Genomic DNA, 19,236 nt, shown 5'->3' on the forward strand with positions numbered 1-19,236 from the left:
CTTCAACAGGAAGCCTCTTCTGTCTCCCTTAAATTCTGGCATCTCCCTTCCCTCTGTTGATTATTTCCTATTTCCCCTATAAGTGAGATATTGACATGCTGTTTCTCTCACTAGACTGTGAGCTCCTTAAAAGCAGGGACCGTCTTTTACCTTTCTTTGTAAACTCAATGTGCTCAGCATAGTGCCCGACACACAGTAGGCACTTAATGAATGTTTGCTGTCTTTCTGATTGTTACATATATAGTAGAGAGAGGTTAAAGCTATAAAGACCACCTGTAATTTTCATCCCTATGATCCCTTCCAATTTTGCTCGAGTGATGAGTAACCCAGGCATTGGGGTATTGAGCTTGCAGAAAGAAAAGGTACCTGAGTGATTTTTTTAAAAATTAAAACTTTTTATTTTTCAAAACAGTGGACAATTCAACATTAGCCCTTGCAAAACCTTGTGTTCCAGTTTCCCCTCCTTCCCCCACGCCCTCCCCTAGATGGCAAGTAGTCTAATATATGTTAAATATGGTAGAAATATATGCTAAATCCGATATGTGTATACATATTTATATAATTATCATGCCTCACAAGAAAAAAAAAAAGAGAAACAAAGTAAAATGCAAGCAAACAACAACAAAAAGAATGAAAATGCTATGTTGTGAACCACACTCAGTTCCCACACTGACTGATTTTTCCAAACACAAATAGCTTATGGCAGGGGTCTGTCTCTCTCTCTCTCTGTGTCTTTGTCTCTGTCTTTCTTACTCTTTCTCTATCCCTCCTTCCTTCCCTCCCAGAGCATACATGTTCTGACTCTAAGGTCTCTGACTGGATGATATCCTTACATTCTCATCAAACAAATAATTTCCTCACAGTGCTTCCTCCCTACTCCAGCCTCCATTCTATTATTTTAGCCTTTAACCCAAGCCCCAAAGTCCATGGATATGGGACTGCTTTTTAGTTGGCCATTTGTTATTGTTGTTGCAGAGTCATTTTGAGTCTAATTCTACTTTGGGATTTTCTTACCAAAGATACTGACATAGTTTGACATTTCCTTCTGCAGCTCATTTTACAAGAAGAGTGAAACAACTTGCTTAGGGTCACAGTGCTAGTAAGTCTCTCTCTCCTTTCCTCCCCCTCCCTCTCCCCTCTCCTTCTCCCTTCCCTCTCCCTCCTTCACTCCCTCTCTCCTCCCTCTCTCTCCCCCCTTCTCTCTTGGAACTGAAAAAAGGAGGGAAGGAAAGAGAGCCAAAAGTAAGAAGAGCAGAGGAAAGAGAAGAAACTAGAAGAGATGCAATACTTCAAAGAGGATGAAATGAATTTAAAACTCATGTGCCCATTAGACCTACCCACAAGTCCCCTAATCCAGATTATACATGCAGAACCCCTGATTTTGGCCTATATCCAACTCTAACTATGCAATATCACCCCTGAGCACAGTTCCTTTTCCTAACCCCACCTCCTGACCCTAATCCTGCATGCCCTCTAATTCTGATCATGCCCTTCCTCAGACTGACCTATCCCTGTCCCAGAGCATACATGACCCCAAGGTCCCTGATTTGATGATAACCTTGTATTCTGACCAGTCATATATTTTACTTACAGTGCTTCTTCTCTACTCCAGCCTCCATTCTATTACTTTAACCTTTGGGTAAACAACCCAAGCCCCAAAATCCATAGATATGGCATCATTTTTGGGTTGGTGGAGAGAGACCCATTTGTTATTGTTGTTGTTGAGTCATTTTGAGTCATGTCCTACTTTTCATGATCCCTTTGGGGGTTTTCTTATCAAAGACCTAGTTTGCCATTTCCTTCTGAGCTCATTTTGCAGATGAGGAAACTAAGGCAAGCAGGGTCAAACAACTTGCTTAGGGTCACAGAGCTAATAAGTGTCTGAGGCCAAATTCAAACTCAGGAAGCCTATAGGTCAGACACTCTATCCATTAGGTCACCTATATGGAATGTGAAATACAATAGAAAACAGATATGAAAAAGGCAGGAAGAAAGCTCCAATGTAGATGATGCTCTTTCAGAAGGTAAGGTGGAGGAGGGGAATGGGAATGACCTGCTCAAAGATCAAAAATGACTTCACCTTTACTCCCCTCACCCCATATCCCTGTCCATGCTGCTAACCACACACCTCCCTTGGGCAGTGCTTCTCTGGAGAAACCTCTCTGGCTAAGAAAGTGACAGTTTGAGAGTCCTCATTCAGTGGAGTCCTCATTCCTAGTCAGTGGAAGACATTTTTCAGGTTTTTTTTCCACTTAGCATTATGATTTCCAAACCTGTCTCCAGTGGGATTTCTTGTGGATCTGAGGCGGATGTGTGAAGTTGGAAGGTGTCCTTCTGGGCCACTATGGAGTTATCGAAGCACAAAAAAAGCATCTGAACAGTTTCCTTCAAGTATGAAAAACATCCTTCTTCCCCCTCTCCCCCCCACCCCCATGCTCTGATCAGTCAGAAGTAATTTAAAAAAGGTTTGATTTGGGTCTTTTTTTCTCCTTCTCCTTTCAAACTTTCTGAAAGGATGGAAGGAAATTGGAAAGAATTGCTCCCTAGGTTGAGTGTTTAATTAGGGATGGAGGAAAGTAGGAAGCAGAAATCACCCAGAAAATAAAAAGGGGCTTAGAATGAAAGAATTTCTCTGGGCAAGAGTGAGGCACTACTGATGAATTCAAGCACTGGCAAGGACATCACAGGTTTCATCAAATTCAGTCCAGGTTCAAAAGGAGACAGGGACTGAAAGTGTCAGGACCTGCGCAGATCGATTCGTTTTGTGCTCACAGCTTTGTAGACTGTTAGACTTGCAAGGGACCTTAGAGGACTTCTCTCCAGCACAACCCTTTCATTTAAAGATGAGAAAACTGAAACCTTGAGGGACAGGAAGTGACATAAACCCAGGTTTTCTGATTCCCTGATCTGACACTTGTCTACTACATCATTCACTCCCTCATCCTTCCCACTACCCCCACTTCCATTTCTGGCTTTCTTTATGCTGTTTGATTCCTTTGTTTATTTCTTTTCTTGATGCACAGATTGCTGGGTATTGAGTCAGGAAGACCTGAGTTCAAATCTAGCCTTGAACATTATTGATCTGCACAGATCCTGACACCTCCAGTCCCTGTCTCCTTTTGAACATGGACTGAATTTGATCAAATCTGTGATGTCCTTGCCAGTGCTTGAACTCAGTAGTGCGCCACTTTTGCTCAGAGAAATACTTTCATTCTAAAGCCTCTTTTTTATTTCCTGGGTCATTTCTGCTTCCTACTTTTCTCTATCCCTAATCAAACACTTGACCTGGGGAATAGTTCTTTCCAACTTCCTTCCATCCTTTCAGAAAGTTTGAAAGGAGAATTATTAGTGACTCTCAGAAAATCATTTAATTTCTGTTTTCCTCAGTTTTCTCAACTGTAAAATGGGGATAATATTTCCCCTACTTCTCAAGACCATCTTTAGACATTATTTGTAAAGTGCCTAGCACTTCATCTGGAATATAGTATGCACTTAATAAATGATAAGTGGGGAGAAAACCTGGAAAATGTATTCCAGTGAATATTGAGGGCTCTCAGATGTTATTTCTTAGACAGAAGGGTATCTCCAGAGAAGCACTGCCTGAGGGAGGTGAGTTGTCAGCACCATGGACAGGACTACGGCCAGAGAAGAGTATAGGTAAAGTCATGTTGCTACCTTTAAGCAGGTCATTCTGGTTTCCCTCCCTCACCTTGTTTTCTGAAAGAGCATGTTCTATTTAGGAGCTACCCTCAAGCCTCTCTCCTCTCTGTTTTCTATTGTCCCTTCCCCTGTTGACAGTGATACTAATTCTATGATCTTGGGCAATAAAGGTAGAAACTCTAACACCTTAGGTCTCTCTAGTATTTTATAGTTCGCTAAATCCTTTTACATGTTCTTTTTCAGAAACTCTTACAGAAATCTTTTGAAGTAGGAAGGGCATGTATTAATAATAACCTTTTATTATTGTTGTTTTGTTGTCATTATTATTATGATTGACAGGAAACTTGGTCTAGTGGATGGCAAAGAAGATGTGGCTTCAAATACTGTTTTGGATCAATTTTTTTTTTTTTTTGAAACCTTAGCATCATAGATTTAGAGCTAAAAGGAACTTTTTATTGTTCAGTCGTTTCAGTTGTGTCTGACTCTTCACGATCCCATTTGGGGTTTTCTTGGCAAAGACACTGGAGTGGTTTGCCATTTCCTTCTCCAGTTCATTTTTAAAAACTGAGGCAAACAAGGTTAAGTGATTTTCCCAGGGTCACACAGCTAAGAAGTGTCTAAGTCATATTTGAACTCAGGAGCACCTTCCTAACTCCAGGTTTGGTGCTTACCTCACCAAGTAGAGTTGTGCTTATAGCCCAATCAAATAGTAGCGCTCTTCCTCTCCTCCTCCCTGCTTTAAGGTGGATTTCTCACTTAGTCCTTGCAGAACATTAAGGGACCTGGGCTGGGGGCCAATCTTCCCTGCTGGCCAGCTGTGTTTTCTGGCCCATTGATCTGGTGGGTCCACAGGGAAACAGGAGGGGAATGGTTTCCAGCAGGAAAATGCTATTGGGAAGCTGTAAAACATGGCCAGGGAGCCTTGGTCAAGGGTGAGAGCTGGTGCAGGTGTTCATTTTAATGACATGCTAATTGGGAAATGGGTGACTATTGGCAAGCTCCCTCAGAGGGTGGGGATTCCAGAAGGAAATGTTAACAACAGGAGAGGAGATGTTGCAAATCCTTTTGCCTTTAGGAAGAAGCAACAAGGGAGACAAAGAACCAAGGGCAGATTATATGAAGTAAAGAAGGCATAACCAGCCAGGACAATGTATATACCCTGATGCTAACACTTAATAAGCACTTGTTGACTGACTAAGTGAGCTTCACTGCAATTACCCCATATATTATGTATTATAAAGGCAGTTAGATGGTACAGTAGATAGAGTGCTGGACTTGGGGTCCAGAAGACTCATCTTCCTGAATTCAAATCCAGTCTCAGACATTTATTAGCTGTATGACCCTGGGCAGCCACTACACCTTTTGCCTCAGTTTCTTCATCTGTAAGATGAGCTAGAGGAGAAAATGGTAAACCACTCCAATATCCTTGCCAAGAAAACTTTAAAATGTGTCACAATGAGTTAGATATGCCTGAAATCACTGAACAACACATTATATATTACATTACTTCTATTTTGCAGATGTGGAAGGTTAGATTTAAGGAGGGGAAAGAACTTACCTAATGTCACAGAGCTGAACCAGGCCTCCTGACTCTATATTGCATTTTGTAAGGAGACTGCAGATGGGGAAGAGAATAAGCATTTATTAAGAACCTTCTCTGTGCCAGTCACTGTGCTAAGTGCTATACAAATATTTCATCTGAGCTAACAGTGCCAGGCAGTGCAATATATGATAAATGTTGAATTGATAGAAGGAATAATAAATGTTAGAGGAATTCTGGAAAAGGGATACAATAAAATACAGCCCTTCTTTGGCATCAATTTCTACTTTAGTGAGATAAATTAGAAGATCTGAACTGACCAGTGGTCTGGAGGCCAATCCCTCTGCTTGCTGGTTCCTCTTTTGGGGAAAAATTCCTGTTGCTGAATATGGGCTTATATACCTCTATTTCCAGTTACCAGGGAGGCTGGGGGCTGGTGGATCACTTGAGTTCTGAAGTTCTGAGCTGCAGTAAGCAAAACCAATCAAGTGTCTAAACTAAGTCTAGCACCAAAATGACAAACTGCTAAGAGTGGGTAGGTGGGGAGTGAGGGAGAATCAAGCTCTTTAAGGAGGAGCTGACTCACGTAGATTGGAAAAATGGAGCAGATCCCATGCTGATCAGGAGTCAATGAATGACCCCTGTACCTTCACCTTGGTTGAGGTTGGGAGACCAAGTCTTTAAAAAACAAAAAAAGAAGTGTGTGTATGTGTGTAAGGAAGATGTCAATGCTTGAGTTTCCTACCTCCCAGAATAGTTCTGAGGAGAGCATTTTGTAGCCTTTAAAACCCCATACAATGTGAGAAGTTAATATTTTGCTTTACAGAACCAGGCCTACCACCTATAATCAATGTCAATGGAAAAGAATATCACAAAAGGTTAAGCCTAAGTCTAATCTTTCTCCACCAATATTATAAGTTCCTTCAGAGAAGAGAATCATGTCTCATTTTCTTTCTGTGTTCCCAGAACAAAGACAAACATAAATGAATGCATGTACAATTAACACAGTGCTTAGTGCTTAGGAGGAGTGTAATAAAAGTTGGTTAATTGATTGAATGAAAGAAAAAGCATTTAGCAAACATGTATTATGTGTCACGTATTGTGTTTCTACTGGGAATCCAAATACAAAAACAAAAGCATCCCTTCCTTCAAAGAGTTTACATTCTGATGGGGGAGATGATATGTGTAGGGGAGGGATAACAAAGGATAGGAAGTTTTATTTTGGGAGTTATAGGGATGATGAGTTGACCTATAGGTCAACCAATTGATACACTCTTCCTAAAATCAATACTAGTATTGATTTAATTACTGGGCCTAGAGCAGGAGGTAGAAAGAGAGAAATGTATGGGTAAGGGGCAGAGTAGATGGCAGATTGGGGCCTGCTGGATAACTGCATTGAAATAAAGCAGGATTAGAAAGATAAAATGAGCTCCCTGAGTTTGTACTTTTACTCACCAATCATAGGACCATTGGCTTAGTTTTATAAGGGACCTTAAATACCATTAAGTCTAACCTCCTTATTTGAAAAATGAGGAAACTGAGGCATAGAGAGATTAAATTACTTGTTCAGTATCACACAGCTGGTGAGTGTCTGAAGCACGATTTGAACCCAAGATTTTCCACTCCAAGTCTGGTATCCTGTCTTCTGGGCCAAACTTAGACCCAGGGAAAGAGCTCCAAAGCTGTACTAATTAATTTCCCCAGAGAAATAATGATAACAATTCACATTTCCTTTTTTAAAGTTACAATTATTGCCTTTATTTTTCAATTAAATTTTATTATCAAAAATCTACTTCTCCCTCATTACCTCCTCCCTTGTCAATTAAGAATAAAACAGCAACAGTAAAAACAACAGAAAGATAAATGTTTTACAACATATATAGATAAGCAAAAAGAAGTCTACATTGACCATGTCTAAAAATAAAATATACATCATGATGAATACAACCTATCTATGTACGTACATGCACTCAGACATATATAGTCATGTGTACATCTATAGAGATCTATGTAAACATATCATGTATGTGTATGTATGTATATATATGTATACATATATATGCATTTATCAATAATTGCTTCTATGAGAAGTTGGGTAGCATGTTTCATCATTGCTCTGACATCATGGTTCATCAATATATTGACAAATAAGCGGTTGTAAACCTTTCATAATTGTTTTTGCAAGGTCTTTCTTATTTCATAAATTATGTTTTCTTTTTAAAATAATAGCTTTTTTATTTTCAAAATATATGCAAAGATAGTTTTCAACATTTACCCTTGCAAAACCTTGTGTTCCAAATTTTTCTTCATTCCTTTCCCCCACCCCTTGACAGCAAGTAATCCAATATATGAACAATTCATATTTCTATAGCACTTTATAGTTAAAAAATGTTTTCTTCAAAATAAACCCATGAACAGAGTTAAAGTATAGAGCAGCTAGGTGGTTCAGCACATAGAGTACTGTGCTTGGAATCAGAAAGATGCATCTTTATGAATTCAAATCCAGTCTCAGATACTAGCTGCATGACCCTGGGTGTAAGCCACTTCATCCTATTTGTCCCAGTTTCCTCATCTGTAAAATGAGTCACTCCAGTTTCTCAGTCAAGAAAACCCCAAATGGTGTCATGAAGAATCTGAAATAACTAAACAATGATTACAAAAATACATGAACTATTATTTCCATTTTGCAAATAAGAAAAGTGAGTTAAACTGAGAAAGGGGTTTATTCAAAATAATTGCTTTTCAGATATTTTTTTGATCTGAATCCTCTGACTTCTGTTATCTGATCTTGACCTGATTCAGTAACAGATACAACTCTGACGTCTTCCTAGAAAGGACTGTGGCAGACTGAAAAAAGGAATTGACACTAAAAAGACATTGTTGTTGTTCATTATTTCAGGCACATCTGACTCTTTGTGACCCCATTTGGGGTTTTCTTGGCAAAAATACAGCAGTGTTTTGCCATTTCCTTCTCTATTAAGAAGACAGACGGGCAATAATATATAAATGGGGATTTTAAGTAACATTTTCCATTATGTTAAGGTTCTTGATTGAAGATATAGCTGTTGTTCTGGTCAGCATCATGGTGAAGCAGAAAGAATACTCTACCTCACATCAGATGATCTGGGCTCTGCTACCTATGTAAACTTAAACAGTTTCTTCCCTCTCTGAGCCTCTCTTTCTTTCTCTGTCCAATGGGAGAATTGGTCCAGTTGATCTCTAAGATCCCTTCTAATTTTATTTTTAAAAAAATTTAATAATAGCTTTTTATTTTTCCAAATACTACAAAAATAGTTTTCAACATTCACCTTTGCAAAACCTTGTGTTCCAAATTTTTCTCTCTTCTTTCCCTCCTTTTCCCTCTCCAACATAGCAAGCAACCCAATATAGGTTAAGCATGTACAATTCTTTTACATATATTTCATGTTTGTCATACTGCGTAAGAAAAATCAGATCAAAAGGGGGAAAAAATGAGAAATAAAAAACCAAGCAAACAAACAAACAAATAACAACAAAGTGAAAATACTATGCTTTGATCCATAATGAGTCTCCATAGTTTTCTCTCTGGATAAGGATGGTTCTTTCCATCACAAGTCTATTGGAACTGCCTTCAATCACCTCATTGTTGAAAGCACCAAGTCCATCCCAGCTGATCATCACATAATGTTGTTGTTGCTGTGTATGTTTTCTTGCTTCTGCTCACTTCATTTTACCTTCCAACTTCAAATCCCAGTAAAGTCAAGGAAAAGTACATCTATCCATTGTGGTGTTGATCAGCACGTCACCATCTCCTCCACCAGAATAGGTCCTGGGCAAAATTGAGAAGCAAGCAAAATTTCTTTATGACAACAAAATTTGTTTGTGTCACCTGAAGCCCATTTCTCCTAATCCAGCTCCCTCACAACCTCCTCTACTGCCTAATACCCATAAAATCATCAGGTTCCAGTTTGAAAGGATCATCTAATATTCTCATTTCACCAAAGAGGTGCTGGACTCTAGGAGAAAGAAGGGAGAACTGAGTGCCAGGGGACAACTGCTACCAGGATTTGGAACGAGTGATAAATCTAGTCAGAACAGACCTTGTAGAAGGTGACAAGGCAGGGATGGGACTGGAAAAGCCTATGTATTTTCACAAAGGCCTTGTGGAAATAGCATCCTTACCTTTGATAATGAAATCAGAAGCAGGGCTATAATGGTGCAAATTTTAGGTCATAAATGTAGAAGGATTAATGGAAAGGAAAACTAGACAGCTAGAAATCTCCCCCAAGCAAACCTTTTGGGTAACCTCCTATTCCATCCAAGAATAAGGCTTGGAAGTTCAGCTGAAGTCCGTGTTCCCACTTGCCTTTAGCTCTTATTTCTATTTTTCTGTCCTTTGTAAACTATATTCTCAGGTGGAGAATCCACCACATTCCCTACAGGCTCCTTGTGATCTAGGAAGCTGCTAATTATTGTTCCAGTTTAGAAACCCACAGGATCACAAATAATCTGGTCAAGCTCAAACATTGTATGAGTCTGTAACTCAAAGAAAGCTGGGAGGTTCCCCCCATGGGAGCTGATGTGGAGAGTTTGGGGGAAGGGCAAGGACTTGGATAATTTTCATCGGCTTCATTCCTCCTGCCAGGTATTGATAAAAATGGCATTTTTTAAACCTACCCTTGTGCCATCTCAAAATGGCATAAATCACCCTTGGCCAGCTAGGCTAATAGTGAGATATCACAGGAGGGAAAGAACTGGACATCGAGTCTAGAAGATCAGAATTCAAATCCAGCTATGGACACTTGTTAGCTGCGTGACCCTGGGCAAGTCACTTAACCCTATTTGACTCAATTTTCTTAATTGAAAAAATGGGAATAATAATAGCACCTGCCTCACAGCATTGTTGTGAGGATCAAAAATTTTTGTAAAATGCCCAGTGCCTAGCACATAGTAAGCGCTTAATAAATGTGTGTTCTGTTCTTCCTCCTTTTTAGCCCTAAGTCAAAGGGAAAGGCTGCCATGAGTTCCCAGCAGTCCGAGAGGACCCAGCTTGATGAGCTGTCTTCACAGCAAGCAGTTACTTTCAGAGCTGACCCAGGAGTATCATTTCTGACTCGACTTGCCTTCCTCAGGGCTTCCACACTGTATTACTTCTTCCCCATCAACCTGAGTCTTTTGATTTCATTTAGTAACTTAAATATCATAGAATATTAGGCTAGGAGGCTCTTAGGGAACAAACAGTCCAGCTTTCATTTCACAAAGCAGGAGAGGGAAGCCCAGATATGGCTCGTCCAAAATCACACAGCTAGTAAGTGGTGGAGGTGAGACTCGGACCCTCTTTTCGACCTTCACTTCTGTGCCATACTCTTATTTCTGTGCTGGGTCAGAGAAACTCCCCTGGCTGGGGAGACTGGGAGAGGTGTTGTCGAGATAGTGTCGACATGACTTGGCAGCAAAACGCTGAACGACTTTGTAAAGTACATTCTGGTGTGGACTTTTTCCCCCAGACTGAAAGGATTCTGGGCAGTTTCCAGGAGCACGAGAAATCCTGTGTGTGGTGGAAAGGGCACATTGGGGGGCACTGGAAAGGCATCCCTGCCCCAAAGCATCTTCCTCACTGGCTCACCAGTAATGCCTAAGATTCCACCATTAGAGAATAATTCCTTTGGAGACATGGATTTTAACCATTAACTGACACTAAAATACAAAGAATGGGAAAAGCCTGGGCCCGGGAGACAGAGGACCACTGTAGGAAGTCAATTCTCCCAGCTGCTGCCTTAGGAAAGTTACTGAAATCATGACAAAATTAGTTGATCTCTAAAGATCTCCCAGCTCAGACATTCTGAGATAGAATTATAGCTTCAGTGAATCAGGCATCTCAGAATGACGTCCTTCAAGAAGGAGATAGCATGGAGGGGTCACTGAATTTAAACTTGTTGGAATTCACAATTTTGCCTCATAGCTCAATCCTGGATCTAGAGATCTGACTACTGTAACCCCCTTTCTCTTCTTGGAAAATTTTTTTCCTCTATCCTCTGAGGCTACTGAACACATGGGAAGTTCCCCATCCTAAGTCCAAGAAGGCTTTTTTCTTCTGTCCCAAAGGGCAACACTGAAACATTCAAGAAATACCCTGATTAACTTATTAGGGTATGGATTTTTCTTTCTATCCTGAAGAGCATCCTAGAAACAATCAATTTATTAGGGGATGGGAAAGGTGGGAAGAGTCTCTAGGACCTCCAAGTTCTCTTTAAATATTCCTATTCTAGGGTTCAGTTTCTTGCTTTAAACCTGTGCAGCCCATATAGTTCCTCCTTGTCCACAAAATCTTGATCTTACACTGTTAAATATGTTGCAATCTGGGTCAAGAATCCAAATCTACCTGTCTGGTAATTTGTTAACAACAAACAAACAACAACAATCAAACCGTTAGGAGAATAAATGCTATTTTCTAAATGAACCAAATCTGTGATTTCATTAATCTAGGGAATTTCAAGAGAAGAAATATCTACCAATGCAGATCAACATGTGCTTATGGCCTTAGAGAATTACCTGGGCCAGGGGGAGTAAGGGAGAAGTAAAACATTGAAAAGGTAGGTAACTTACTAAGAGTCACATATGGATTCCAATCCAAGGCTTCCAAGTCCAGAGACCAACTCACTTGTCACTTGGCTTAGGCATAAATACCTTACAGGACTGAAACCCAAGAGAGGGAAAAGAAGGAAAATAACTATGGAGGGAGCTCTATTTGGTATATGAGAAGCCCAACAAGGAGGAAAATGCTATGTGCCTCTGTTTCAAGCTGCCTCTTTTCCTAGTCCTCAGTTTACTTTTCTGTAAAGTGAGAGAATTAGATTAACTCCCTAAGATCTGTTCATATTTTTTGATTTAATAATTCTCCCCTAACTAGGAGAAGAGAACTACTAACTTATTTTTAACTAATAGCCACTACAGGAACTTTGGAAGCAAGACAAGAAGAATAATTTGAGAAGGATAAAAGGGGTCCAGCCTTGCTTCTCTTTTTACTATTATCAGCCTCCAAAGGCCCTAGCAAGAAGAATCTTGCTAATCATGACACATTTATATAGCATTGTAATGTTTATAAAAAGCCTTTTTTATTAAAGCTTTTTATTTTTAAAACATATGCATAGATAATTTTTAACATTCACCTTTGCAAGACCTCATGTTCCAAATTTTTTTCTTCCCTTCCTCCCACCCTTTCCCCTAGATGGCAAGTAATCCAATATGTTAAACATGTGCAATTCTTCTATACATATTTCCACAATTATCACAAGAACTTTTCTTAAAATGATTCTGCAAGATAAGTTATGCGCAGGTGTTTGGGTTTTTTTTTTTTTTTTTGTTTTGTTTTGTTTTTTGTTTTTTGTTACTTATTCTGTTCCAAAATTGTGATTTTATCTAACTGAAGGGATTTCTAGTGTGGAAACTCCCTCTACGTTTGCAGATCAGCAGTTTATCTCTAACATAATCTTACATTTCCCAACACAGAGATTAGGTGTTTTTGTCCAGGGTCACACAGAGGCAAATTTTGAACCCAGTTCTCCATGCCATAGAAGATGCCCCTATCCTGTTATTATTGTTCCCATTTTCTGTTATTGTTGTCCCCATTTTATCTCTGAGAAAATACTCAGTTAAATCTGTCCATGTTCACATAGCTATTCACTGTACCTGTCAGTATTCAAACCCAGGTCTCCTGACTTTAAATCAAATCTTTCTATTGCTCCACACAGCCTTTCTTAAAAAGGGAATCTTTTTACCCCTCTTAGCAGGAAGGGTACCTTGTCCTTCTAGCCTGGGTCATTCTCCATGGACACTGAAGGAGGGATCCATCATTCCATTCCTGACAAATGAGCTGTCCCCTCCTCCTTCCACACAACCATTTTTTCCATGTCTATTACAGAACAATGCATTTCACTTTATAGAGTAAGAATAGGACTTTTCTTTCATTAGTGCAGGAAATTCATGACAAAGGCCAAACAATACAGAAGGCTATTGATTCAGGCCAGATATTTGTAGCTCTCTTCCTCCTATTTCTATGATCTTAATTTGCCTTTCCCCGTCTCCCGCTTTTCCCTTCTTATTACATTTCTGTTTTTTTTTCCTTAGGCTCCTGAAATGAACAAAAAAATTTCCTGGTGATATTTTTTAATAAAAACCATCATTTATGATTATTTTTCTTCCTCACTAAATGTCAACCTCCTCATTTGATTTGTTATAAACCGAGTTGGGTGCACTCTTTGTCGCCGACTCAAAATGGGATTTGAATATGAGAGAAAAATACATTCTAGCTTTGGATGAAATTGTGTTTGAGCAGATGTGCTTCCTTCCATACAGAGAAGTTCTCTGTGGCAGAAGAACTAGTGAGCTAAAACTCTGTGGTGGCTGGTCACTCTAGCTGCTGCCCCCCCCAGACTGGAAACTGAAGGGACAGCAAATCCCTCAGTACCCAGATCAGGAGACATGGGGATTGAGCCAAAGATGACCAGGGGCAGAATAACTGCGTAGCTGAATGAGTCCCTGTTTGGAACCAGAGGACCTTTATTCAAATCTAAGCTCAGCCACTTACTAGCTATGTGACTTGGGGCAGCTAGGTGATAGAATGGATAGAATACTGGGTCCTGAAGTTAGGAAGACTTATGTTTCTATGTTCAAATCCAGCCTGGACAAGTCACTTAACCCTATTTACCTCAATTTCCCCATCTGTAATATGGGCTGGAGGAGGAAATGATAAACTACTCCAGTATCCTTGCCAAGAAAACCCAAATAGAGTCATAAAGGGTCAGACATGACTGAACAGCAGTAGCTATGTGACCTCCAAAAGTTATCTTATCTGTCTGGATTTCAGTTTCCCTCTTGATAAAATGAGGAGATCGAACCAAAAGACCTATGAGGTCACTTTTAGTGCTAGATTTTATATTTTATGTTTCCCAGCTCCACAGGTATTTCTAGTCAAATTCCTCCCTTAAAGCTGACAGTTCTGAAAGCCCCCCAACCTAACATGATGTTCCCATGGTTGTACTCCAGGAGAGGCTAACTAGAGCTCACTTTTCCATTTAATGTTACAGTTTACGCATTTGTTCCCATACAACGTCTCTATGAGATAAATGATTATTTCCATTTCACAGATGAGAAAACTGAGAGGCAAGTGGCTTGATCAAAGTCACAGCTTAAATGCAGGTCTCCTGATACCAGGCTGAGTCTGAGATTTAGGAGGGAGCCTCGACTTCTTTATCCAATTCTTTGATTGTGGTGAGGTGACTAAGACTCTGTTCTTCAGGAGTGAAACAGGATAACACTTTCGATGCCTGCAAAATTGGGGTTATTGCGAAGGAAGCACTTAACATCATAGCATCTCAGAGCTGGAGACCCCAGAGGCCATCTGGTCTGGCCCCCTCCATTTATAGAATAGGAAACAGAACTCCAAGAATGACTTGTCCAAAGTCAGCAGGCAGTCACGGTTTGAATCTAGGGCCTCCCGTGCTCTATTACAATAAGCTGTCTTCCACTTTTTTTTTCTCCCACTTTGTAAACTGTAAAGTGATATGGGAGTAGGAGCTATTCTTCTCCACTGGCAGCTACTCCCTCTCCCTGAGGGACTGGGTGCCAGGCACCCATCAGTTTTCCTTTGCCTTCTGATGTTCCCCGCTTTCCCCATCAGACAAAAGGGGCCACACTCTCTCACAGTGTCTGACATTCCCCTGCCTCCCCGCCCCCAGCAGTCCCCAGCTCCCCTAGCTGCAGGCCTGCCAATTACCCCTGGAGAAGACTGATCCATCTTGTGTCTAAACACACTAATGAGGCTCTGTTTTTCATCACGGTGCAAACAGAGAGACCGCTCCTCTGATTAATCTTCCCTCCGTGAGCCTGGAGCCTGCAAACACCTGGGCCTTGTCGAGTCAGTTTCCGGAAACGTGTGTAGGGAGAGAACGCGTTTCATTCCCCCCAGGTCCCCTAAGGACTGGCTGGCTGATTCGGTTCCACTGATCAACTGGCAGAACGTCCATTAGGACTGCCCAAGAGGCAGAAGATGATGGTCTTTTACTGGCCCTATCTGTCCTGGTTGCCTCCTGCCCCAAGTCAAGTACAGTTTATGGGGGAAATGAGGCTATCTGGACAATGTCTCATCTCTTTCCTAAAAAGAATTTAATTCAATTCAATGAGCACTCTATAAGCTCCTACTATATGGAGTATATGGTGCTAGGGTATTGATACCCTCTGATCTTACTCTTCTCAACCATGGTCAGTTAAGCTCCTGCCTCAAGACTAGGGGTACCCCTGAGGGGTCAAGGTTGCCTTTTTCTAACTCGGCTCAAGCCTTCATTCCAGTGAGTTCAGCTCTGGTTCCATTTAGCTAATTAACATCAATTAGCTTTTTTTACTTTGAAGACATAGCAAGAACAGTGGGACAAACCTTTTCTCCCAGTACCTACGGCACATTCGCTGCTATACTACTTTGGTATAGGGAGAGGGAGCTCAGACTTAACACATATCCTACAAGTAAATATCCAAATGTAGCTGGATGTATGGGCAGCATTTTAATTGCCCGTTATTTGGGCAACCTACCTAGCTTTGCCTTGGGACATCAATGCTGGATTGGCATTGACTGCACTCCCAAAGTTCCTGGTGACTTACTCTCTTGACTTTTTTGAAACTCATGTTCATAGTCATATCAAGGCTCTTTTGCCTAGAATAGAAAAAAAAATAAATGCAAAGACAAAGATTAGTGCCATATTCACAGTTCACATTTCAGACTTGGATGGGGAAGGCCTGAGACTTCTCATTTTACAGCATCGTCTTAACAGAATGCAAACAGATGGGGGAAAAGATTGACCAAGACAAGAGCCAGACTCTAGCTAACTCTCCTCTTTAGCCCAGAAAGCTTCCCTATCATATCCTATTTTCCCCTCTAATTTCTGAGGATGAAATCTTCTTTGCCCAGGTATCCTTGATCCTATCTCCTATCACTTCTAGGATCTAATTCCTTCAATCATTTGTTTCTCATTTTCAATTTTCCATATTTACTCATAAACATGCTCATTTCTTGCAACAGGCAGTTTCTCTGACTGTTCCTCCATGCCTAGAATGCTCTTCCTCCTCTGCTCCCACTTGTTTCAATTAAGCCCAACTCAAGCCCCCCATTCTAAGAAAACCTTTCCTAACATCTCTTAATTCCAGTGTTCTCCCTCTCTTCTTTCCTATTTATCCTGTGTACATTTGTTTGCAGGTTGTTTTGCTTTGTATATATTTGTTTGCATGTTGACTCTCCCACTGGATTATAAGTTCCTTGAGATCAAGGACTATCTTCTTTCTTCTTTCTTCTTGTTCTTGTTCTTGTTCTTCTTCTTGTTCTTGTTCTTCTTGTTCTTCTTGTTCTTGTTCTTGTTCTTGTTCTTGTTCTTCTTGTTCTTGTTCTTCTTGTTCTTGTTCTTCTTGTTCTTCTTGTTCTTGTTCTTGTTCTTGTTCTTGTTCTTCTTCTTCTTCTTCTTCTTCTTCTTCTTCTTCTTCTTCTTCTTCTTCTTCTTCTTCTTCTTCTTCTTCTTCTTCTTCTTCTTCTTCTTCTTCTTCTTCTTCTTCTTCTTCTTCTTCTTCTTCTTCTTCTTCAATGGGGGTTAAGTGACTTGTCCATGGTCATACAGCCAGGAAATGTTAAGTGTTTGAGGTCAGATTTGAAGTCAGGTCCTCCTGACTTCAGGGCTACACCACCTAGCTGCTCCCAAGCTTTTCATTTTTTTAAACAATGCATAGATAATTGTCAACATTCACCCCTGCAAAACCCTGTGTTCAAAATCTCTTTCTCCCTCACCTTCCCCCCCCAGACGGCAAGCAATCCAATATATGTCAAACATGTGCAATTCCTCTACACATATCTCCACAATTATCATGCTGCACAAGAAAACTCAGATCGATATGTGTGGAAAAAATGTTTCTGGCAGCCCTCTCCTCTTTGTAGTGTCAAGAAACTAGAAATTTAGTGGATGCCCATCAGTTGGACATTGGCTGAATAAATTATGGTATATGAATGCAATGGAATACTATTGTTCTCTAAGAAATGACTGATTGACCAGCATTCAGATCATAATGATGATAATGTGGGGAAAGGCCCCAAAGACAAAACACAACAAACACCATTAGTCCATATGTCCAGTTTTTCTCTTTCCACATATTTTTTATTTCTACCACACAGATATAACTAATGCAGATAGTGTGATATAGTAGAGAAAGCATTAGATGTAAAGCTAGACCCTTTTTGCAGTGGCAAGGAATGGAAATTGAGTGGATGTCCATCAGCTGGGCAAAAATTTAATAAGTTGTGATATAAGAATGTAATGGGATATTATGTTCTATAAGAAATGATGAGCAGGCTGATTTCAGAAAAGCCTAAAAAGACTTATATGTACTACTGGGATTATATCCCAAAGAAATACTAAAGAGCGGAAAGAGACATATATGTGCCAAAATGTTTGTGGCAGCTCTTTTTGTTGTAGCTAGAAACTGGAGGATGAATGGATGTCCATCAGTTGGAGAATGGTTGGGTAAATTGTGGTATATGAAGGTTATGGAATATTATTGCTCGGTAAGAAATGACCAGCAGGAGGAATATAGAGAGGCCTGGAGAGACTTAAATCAACTGATGCTGAGTGAAATGAGCAGAACCAGAAGACCACTGTACACTTCAACAACAATGCTGTATGAGGATGTATTCTGATGGAAGTGGAAATCTTCAACATAAAGAAGATCCAACTCACTTCCAGTTGATCAATGATGGACAGAGGTAGCTGCACCCAGAGAAGAAACACTGGGAGGGGAATGAAAATTGTTAGCACTAATATCTGTCTGCCCAGGTTGCATGTACCTTCGGATTCTAATGTTTATTGTGCAACAAGAAAGTGATATTCGCACACATGTATTGTACCTAGACTATATTGTAACACATGTAAAATGTATGGTATTGCCTGTCGTCGGGGGGAGGGAATAGAGGGAGGTGGGGTAATTTGGAAAAATGAATACAAGGGATAATATTATAAAATATATATATATATATATAATAAAAAAAAAATTTAAAAAAAAAAAAAAAAAAAAAAAAAAAGACTTATATGAACTGATATCAAGCAAAATGAGCAGAACCAAGAGAACATCTTACATAGCAATAATAACATTATTATCAACAATGAGGTGATTCATGGCAATTCTAATATTCTCAGGATGGAAAATCCATCTGCATCCAGAGAGAGAACTATGAGACTAAATGTGGATCAAAGCTTAGTGTTTTCATCCTTTTTGTTATTGTTTTTTTTCATTTCTTATATTTTTTCCCTTTTGATCTGATTTTTCTTGTGCAGCATGACAAATATGGACTATATTTAGAAAAATTGCATATGTTTAACCTATATAGGATTGCATGTTGTCTTTAAAAAAAGGAAGAGGGGAGGAGAGAAGGAGAAAATTTTGGAACGCAAGGTTTTGGAAAGGTGAATATTGCAAAGTATTAAAATTTTTTTTAAAAGAGAGAGAAGAGAAATGGGGATAAAAGAGATTTAAAACCAGAGACTCTAGATTCAAATCCAAGCTCAGCTAATTACTATCTATGTGATTTTGGGCAAGTCATTCAAACTCTCCACATGTGTAAAATGAGGATGTTGGGAAGGAATTCTAAGTCACCTCCTCCCCTCTATCTCTAGGTCTCTTCCTCTAACTGAATGCATTGTCTCTTTATTCACATTATACTTCCAGATATCAGCCTGTTTCTATATCCATCACCATTCACCATGTATCTTCAGCCTCCTTACTTCTAGCAGTCCTAAATGTCACCACAGAAATGCCAGTGTAATCAATCGCTTTCTTCCTCAGATACTCCTGGAGTGGTGAGAGCTGTGCAGGGAATATCTCAATCTCCTGACAGTTCTTTTTCTCTCTCCTCCCTGACACAAAGCTGGGAAGGATGGCTTGCACACTGGATGAGAGTCAGGATAGAAGAGAATCTTGACAGGTTAGAGCATTGGGCTGAATCTAATAGGATGAAATTCAATAGGGATATG

General features: G+C 40.0%; 1 long non-coding RNA gene across 1 annotated transcript in view; it reads right to left on the bottom strand.

Moving 5' to 3' along the window:
• Positions 1–6,961: 6,961 nt before the first annotated feature.
• LOC141550463 (uncharacterized) overlaps positions 6,962–19,236 on the bottom strand; it is a 74,546-nt gene continuing 62,271 nt past the window's right edge. The window contains exons 3-4 of the long non-coding RNA XR_012484607.1: positions 15,764–15,884; positions 6,962–9,008 (exon numbers count right to left, since the gene is read on the bottom strand). This is a non-coding gene — a long non-coding RNA (uncharacterized LOC141550463). The remainder of the gene's footprint in view (positions 9,009–15,763; positions 15,885–19,236) is intronic.

Source organism: Sminthopsis crassicaudata, chromosome 1 (genome assembly GCF_048593235.1).
Source record: "Sminthopsis crassicaudata isolate SCR6 chromosome 1, ASM4859323v1, whole genome shotgun sequence".
Lineage (NCBI taxonomy): Eukaryota > Metazoa > Chordata > Mammalia > Dasyuromorphia > Dasyuridae > Sminthopsis > Sminthopsis crassicaudata.